This window comes from Pseudopipra pipra, chromosome 1 (assembly GCF_036250125.1).
Source record: "Pseudopipra pipra isolate bDixPip1 chromosome 1, bDixPip1.hap1, whole genome shotgun sequence".
Taxonomy (NCBI): domain Eukaryota; kingdom Metazoa; phylum Chordata; class Aves; order Passeriformes; family Pipridae; genus Pseudopipra; species Pseudopipra pipra.
In genome coordinates, this window is record NC_087549.1 from 5,854,068 (window position 1) to 5,862,353 (window position 8,286).

The following is an 8,286-nucleotide window of genomic DNA, read 5'->3' on the forward strand; positions in this document are numbered from 1 at the left end:
CCATTGAAATGTTTTGAGAGAATCACCTGTGGTTATTTAGCCAAATCAAACAAAAATCAAAGCCTACACTGTAACTCAGTGATGAGTGTGGAGCAAGCATAAAAATACAAAATGCTTCACTGGGTATACAGAATAAAGGAAGAAACAATAAATATTGGAGAAATAATTTAAGTAATTAGATTTGAGTGCATTTTTTAAATATCCTATCTAACAATATAGTGGTCATATTTCAGTGGCAGCAATATTTTTCTTTCTATGGTGTTAATACAACAGATAACAGTTTCTTTCCTTCTTACAATCACTGACACCATAAATGTCTGCCCTCCTGTCCACCTAGCTATCATTGGGCATTACTGTTTCTCTTTTCTGCTGTTATTTTTCTATAAATTCAAAGCAACCTTGACTGTCCTTTTTAAAATTTACTAGAATATTTTAAATTTTTAGTGTCACCCAAACTGTTCCTTCCCTGCTTTTGGGTATTTGATTTTTTAGCATCTTGAAGAAAAGGTAAATGAACTACTGGATTATTATAACTGAGACACTGCACTGAGACAGTATTTATCCTACACATCTGACCTTTAGAGGGTCCATGAAAGCATCAGCTTCTCCCCTGGCCTTTTTTTTTTTTTTAGTTTAGATGAGAGGTTTGGAGGGCACTTCAGTTTTATTATCTTTATTTGAAAGGTATTGGCCCATGACAGAAATAGATTTGAGCTGGATAAACTGTGGCTCCTAGTCATACTGGAAGTTTTTGGGCACGTAGTTCATATATCTTTCTTATACACTTATAATTTACATACATTTGGGATAAGGCAGAATTTTTCCTTTAATATTTAAGAGACTTAAAACAGTGGTGATGTCCTGGATTTTTTTTCAACAGCAGAGTCTAATTTTTAGGCTTCTGTACTGTAGCCATAATGGTATGAGAAAGCTGTTTTTGACATGTGTGAAATACCTATTTTTGTGAGGACTTTCTACCAAACATCTGGTTGCCAGTGACCCTGGACCATATAGCAATCCTTTGTTCAGCTGGTTATAAACTGTCTTATTCTGCTATTGAAAACATAGACTGGGAATAGCCTGATTTTAAAATACACACAAGATTAATAGGGATTAAAAAACAACTACTCTCCTCATAACTCTGAAATCTGGGGACTGCTGGTGGATCAAAATGCTCTTGGTAGAGTCCTAATGGTTCATAGGTTCCTCTTACACTAGAGACAGTAGGTCTATTAGCAGAAGTTACAGGACTGCAACATTTGACATCCTTCCATCTCTACCTTTGTCCTAGAAAACCTCCTTGAAAAAGAAAATTGATTGCACTGGTAAGTCAGAAGCCTTGGTCAAAGAGCATATTAAAACTGTTTTTTTCTTTACCAAAGTGATTATTTAGACCACTGATTTCGTATCTGGGTGTCTTCGTTCCAAGATGTTCCTGGTTGCAAATATACAAATATTATTTATAGTAATAAGGGGAGACTGAGGGAAGACCCCATTGCAGTCTACAGCCTCCTCACAAGGGGAAGCAGAGGAGCAGGCACTGATCTCTTATCTCTGGTGACCAGCAATATGACCCACAGAAATGGCCTAAAGTGTGTCAGGGGAGGTTTAGGTTGGATACTAGGAAGAGGTTCTTCAACCAAAGGGTGGTTGGGGACCGGAACAGGCTCCAAGTGGCCACAGCACCAAGCCTGACAGCTCAAGAAGCATTTGGATGATACTCTTCGGCACCCGGTGTGACTCTTGGGGATGGTACTGTGCAGGGCCAGGAGCTGGAGTGGATGATCCTTGCAGATGCCTTCCAACCAGGATATTCTGTGATTCTATGATTGATGGGAAAGGCCCTTCTACCCCTGGTAACATGGAATGAGCTCTAGTTTTAATCAGAGGGGCATCCTGAGGATTGATTTACCCTTGGATACCATCAGTCCTAGAGAGTATCAACTAAAATCCCAGAAATAAATGAGTGAGAATTTACTAGCAAGATATCTGAAACCTTTATTTCATCTATCTGTGCTCTCCCCATTCTATAAGTTACATGGAAGTCTTAGCTCTAATTCCCTCATTACCTCTTGAATTTAAATGCTTTGAAAGATTCAGTTCATCAACCCAAAATGCAATCAGCTCAGCCAGCTAAGTGAACACAACAGAGAAATCTATACCATTTGCCATGCAAGGAACAAACACTGAGATTGATTCATTAGGATCCGTCCTTCTTGTGCCAACATGCTCAGTCAGAAAGCACATCCTGCTGAAAATTTAAAGGACTTCCTGATAACTTAATAACAATATGGAAGCTGATGCTCTCTGTCAGTGGGTTTAACACTGCAGTTTTCCATTAACTTCGAATTCCCTGGTATAAATCACTCCTCTAAGTTCTTCAGATCTTAGAAGCAGAGACTCTTGAGATATGAGATCTCTTATAACTGGTGATGCTTTCTCTCAAGGAAAAAAAAAAAACAACCAAACAAAGCAAAAGCAAATAAACCAGCTAAATTAATTTTGCTGTGCAGTATATTTAGCATGAATGGACAACAAAGGCACAATCTGGGGGTACCATGGATCATAATCTATCATGCTCAGGATAATTTATTTCCAGATTTCCTGCACTACAGATCAGAATAAAGAGAGAAATATCAAATGAGCAAAGGACTTTTTGTGTACCTGCTACCTTTAGTAAAAGTCTCAGCATTTATTTACAAACCCCAGGCTTCTGTCTGGAGCTGAGAATTTACCTGACTGTGTGTCCTCAAAGGTTTCTGCTCAGTTAATGAAGTGTGAATGGGTTTCAGTGAAGAGCACAGGGCTTTTTGTATTTAAGTTTTCCATGAATAAAACACTCTGGTCCAGATAAATGGGTATTCTAAATTAAAGATGCAGCTATGGTGTTGGATCATCAGGCCCACATCTTTCCAGCTCAGAAAAAAAATATTACCATAAGTTGTGAACTGTCTCTTTTAATGCATGAACTGTTTGTTGAGAGTCTTACTGATTCACGGAACAGCCTCTTCCCTAGTGCATCACTTCAGGGGTTGTCTACATCTAAGTGAAAGTAATAGTGCAGTTACTGTGAGTTACAGACACTTGCAGCAGCGTGTGCTGGCCCTCTTATGTTTTTCACTCAACATTCCTGGCCTGTGCAAACAGTACAGTCCTCTTAACTGCATTAGTCAGATTTCAAATCCCTGAGTCATGGCCTATAGCTGTATTAGCAATCTAATACTGACAGTAGTTGAAAATTTTATTTTCTTTAGACTCCCTTTATTGCATATTGAATTTTCCTGATAATACATATAAAGCTTTTTTTTTGGTTGTTGTTTGATTTTGTTTGTTTAGGGTTTAATTATTGTAATGTAGCTGATGATCTTTGCATGATAGCTCCTTCTGAGACTCCATCCTACAGACATTACCCATTCAGCACAGTCAGTATGAGATTTAGCCCAAGATCAAGGTGCTTCCATGAAGAATTCTGTATATAGGAGTCTACATATAATTGAGATGTCTGAATTCCCATTGCAGATCTAGTTTGTTGATTAACCAGGGTGGACTTGATTTTTTTTCCCCTTTTTTTCTCCTTAAGAAAAGAGATTTTGTTCCATTTGAGATGTCATGTTATATCCAAGGCATCCATTTATGTGTTATATATATAGATCTGCTGAGAGATTTGCAACCAGGAGTGGTAGCGTGTCCTTATGAACCTTGATCAAGCCTAGATATTTAATCCAGGGCAGAGTGAATTTCTATGTACTGTTCAGACACCTACAGGTAGACTTCTATATTTAAGGGTCTTTAGCTGAACTTCATCCTAGCTCTACAGTAAAAGCAACAAAGAAAAGCTACATTTTTAATTAAGGTGGAATAAAGTTTTGTGTTCCCTTGAAAAAGAAAGGGAACACAAGCATATACAGATTTTCTCAAGAAGTGTGAAAGGATTTTTACATGCCTGTTATGGTACAGCAGCTGAGTTGAAGAGTTTTCTGAAAACAGATATATGTTGAATTCAGTAGGATTCACTTTATATATTTATAAGGTGTTGTGTTTTCACCCCAACCCGCAACCAAACCCCACACAACCACTCTCTCACTCCCCCGCCAGCAGAATTGGGGAGAGAATCAGAAGGGTAAATGGGAGGAAATCTGTGGGTTGAGGTGAAGACAGTTTAATAGGAAAGCAAAAGCTGAGCACACAAGCAAAGAAAAACAAAGAATTAATTCACTGTTTCCCATGGGCAGGCAGGTGTTCAGCCACGTTCAGGAGAGCAGGGCCTCATCACATGTAATGATGACTTGGTAAGACAAACGCTATCACTTCAAACATCCCCCTTTCCTCATTCTTCCTCCTGCTTTACATACTGAGCATGACACAACATGGAATGGAATATCCTTTTAGTCACCCTGGATCACCTGTCCCGGCTGTGTCTCCTCCCAGGCTCCCAGGCACCCCCAGTTTCTTTGCCAGCGTGGCAGTACAGAAAACAGGAAAGGCCTTGGCTCTGTGTAAGCCATGCTCGGCAGTAACAAAAGCATCTCTATATTATCATCACTGTGTTCAGCACAAATCCAAAACATAACCCCATAGCAGCCACTGTGAAGAAAATTAACTCTACCCCAGCCAAAACCAGAACATACGGGTTCAGTTACCTAGACTATCCAGAGCCTATGCTTTAGTGGTTTAACCCCAGCCTGCAGTCAAACTCCATGCAGCTACTTGCTCACTCGATCCTCCACTGGTGGGATTGGGGAGACAACTGGAAGGGTAAGAGATGGAAAACTCATGGCTTGAGATATAGACAGTTTAATAGGGAAAGCAAAAGTTGTTCACACAAACAAAGCAAAACAAGGAATTAATTCACTGATTCTCATGGGCAGGTGAGTGTTCAGCTGACTCCAGGAGAGCAGGGTCCCATCATGTACAATGTCCTCTCATTCTTCCTTCTTCCACCCACTTCATATACTAAGCGTGAGACATTATATGGTCTGGAATATCTCCTTAGTCAGTCTGGGTCACCTGTCCTGGTTGTGTCTCCTCTCAACCCCCTCTGCACCCCCAAATTCCTTGCCATTGTGGAAGCAAAAGAGCAGAAAAGGCCTTGGCTCTGTATAAGCCCTGCTCAGCAATAACAAAAGGATCTGTCTATTATCAACCCTGTGTTCAGCACAAATCCAAAATACAATCCCATACCAGCCACTGTAAAGAAAATTAACTCTGCCCCAATCAAAACCAGTACTATCGAATATTCTTTGTACATACCCATAGCAATGAACACAGAAATTGAAATGTTTGACTTGACTAAGGATTGTGTATTGTTTTGTTTCAGTCCAATACTTTCCAAAAAGAATGTCAGAAGTATAAATCTGTTTGTTAAACATTTGTTGCTTTCCCAGTGTACTTGAATACACATTTTATATTAAAGTTGAGTTTTGTTTCAGAGCTGCAAAAGCAAATCTATTGCTTTAGACATCGTAAAGCACCTGTTTAAGCACAAGCCACTCATCATTAAGATTTGGTAGCATCCTGCATGTGCACATCATCTGAAAACCTAAATTAGAACTGAACAAACAAAACAAGCAACAAAGAAAAAAAATAAAAACTGAGGTGTAGGTTTCAGTAATTTACATCTCGTTCATCTTCAAACAGACTTAATGTGCTGTATTACAATCCAGCCAAATTACATTCAGATCAGCATGAAAACAAATTCAGGTGCACAATGAGCTTAATTATATATAGAAAAGAAGAGCATCACCAACAGCAGAAGGGGGCACTAGAAATTAGCTGCTAATATTTTCTGAATCTGTTTCTTCTTTTACAATCACCTTAACATTTATAATATGTATTAAAAGAAATCCATGCATATGGTCTCATTTATTGGCTAGTTACCCTTGAACCCTTTCTCAAGGTCTTAGTGGATGCACTGCGATGTGCATCCCACCTTCAGGCTTTGCTTTTTGTAACTGTTTTTTTTTCAGCTGCTCTAAAGTTGTGTAAGAGTTGGCCACCTGAGCAGGCCCAGCAGGGGTAATTGGACTGTACAGCAGTTTCCTTTTAGCAAAATGTGAGAGCATGCTTGCAGTGATGCAGAAATAAAGTACTACCTTCCACATAAAGCATTATCTATTAACCCTTTAAAGGAATAGAATCATTTGGAGCAAAGTGAAAAGCAAACTGAAGGGATGAAAGTTGGGGCAGTACTTGGAACTTCCCTTCAAAGACCCTGGAAAGTTCTCCAGAAGCAAGAAGGATCCCTATCTCCTCTCAGCATCAGCATCTCTTTGTCTTTCCCATGATAACTAGATCTTTTATACCTGTTACATTCAACTAGTTTTAATGAAGAATTCTAATTATACCAAGATCTTGGTGATTTTCAGTTTCCTTTGATTGCAAGCATGATCTTAGGAAGAGAAAACTTTTCCAAACAAGAGATATCCAGAAAACAGTGGCTAGCCTGTTATCCTAGCTGATTTAGAGATAGAGCTGTGCAGACTTTTTATCCTAGTAATTATTTAAATTTCTTCAGCTTCACTCATTTTGGTCATTCTCTGGCACGTCATCATTCAAACACAACAACAGGGAACTCTTTTTAGAGTCACAGTAGGCTCTCTAACCTGAAAATCTTCTCTGTGCAATACATTCTCTCAATCTTTTTTCTTTGCTAATTTTACTTTTCACAGGACTCCATCCCTTTCAGAAGCCATAGACCGACATTTCCACGGGCCAACAGGTTTTATAACCAGAGATACCTTTTTTGTTTATTTTCTTTTGCCATCTGTTAGCCAAAGTAAGGAAGACCTCCCACCCAAGAAGGCAACACACAAGCCAAACTTCATATCTTGATGATCTTTTCATCCCTTGCTTGGAACAACCTGGTCTACTGGAAGGTGTCTGTGCCCAGAACAGGGGAGTTGAAACTAGATGTATTCCGACCCAAACCATTCCAGGATTCCATGATTTTGTACTTTTTTTTTCTCTAGCTCAAATTTTCCATTATTGAATTTAAAGCTATTATGCCTTTTTTTTGAAGATACATTCAGAAATCTTTCCTCTCCCAAGTGTCCTGAAATGTAATTAGAAAGGGAAGGAAATATGCCTTAAAAATTTACATTGAGGGCTTGTGGTGGATGACATTGCAATTAGACGTTAAGAAAATGCTAAGGGCAGGGTGTCCTTTTAATGGAAGTTTGAATTCAGAGCTTTTTTCCTCCTTGGGTAGAAACAGGTATACAGGGACTAGGAAATGGATGCATGCAGGATCTACTAAATGTGTTTCTAATTGTCTGAGTTTAATAATTGATAATATAGACAGAGCTTGCGAATTTTTCTTTCACATAAAAGATAATTGTGCCTGAGTATCGCATAGTCTGAAATTAAATGTGTTAAGTGCTCCAGGGACTAGCACGTACGTGCTATGAAAGATCAATCCTCTTGATCAGAAGAAGTTAGAATATGTAACAACTTTTATTTGTTTGGAATGTAGCAGCATTCAAAGAGCTAAAGCAGGGCCGATGAGCCATGGTGACAGGTGATGTCCATTATCTTCCCCATAAGGAGGCAGTAAAAGCTACCCTCATTCTCATCTGAAAGTTCAGAACAGGACCTCTGGCCTTCCAGGCTAGTCCTTCTAAGGTGATCTGCCTTTCTTTTGAGCAGACCTCTCTTTTATCCCCTTTCTCTCAGTATCCTGCACCTCAGGGATGCAAAGAAGAAGCGGAAACAAGTTCTTCAGGTTTTTCTTATTTTCTACTCCATTTTGGAGGAAGAAGGAGTTTTCAAGGACTGAGAGTAGTAAAGAGCACAGGGCATATAAGTGTTGTCTTAGGAGGATATAAGATCCTAAAAGCTTGGAAAAAACAGAAGCTATGAAATGACAGCAAGGGAGGAGAGGTGAAAGCTGTTCACTGGGGGAATCTTCCAGGAAACAGAGGTCAGAGTGCATCAGAAGGAAAAGAGATAAATTTATGCTGAAATATGATGGATGGGCAAGATGAGGAGGTGAACAAGAGAATGAAAGCAAGGAAGAATAGAGAAAGGTGGGTATGTAAGATCCTAAGTCTGTGCTTTAGTGGTCAAATAATCATCCTAAAAAATATTTCATAATCTTTATATATGTATAGAAAAAGAGATGAAACTTATGGGCCAGTAAGGTAGGAAGAGTCTAGAAAATGGACAGAAGAAGAGATGGGCTGTAAGATATATTAAAACCTTTTTTTTTTTTTTTGTCTAGATTTCCAGAAGAAGATATAAATGTGCAAAAAATGAAGGTTAACAGGCAGCAATAGGTTCAGCAAAAAG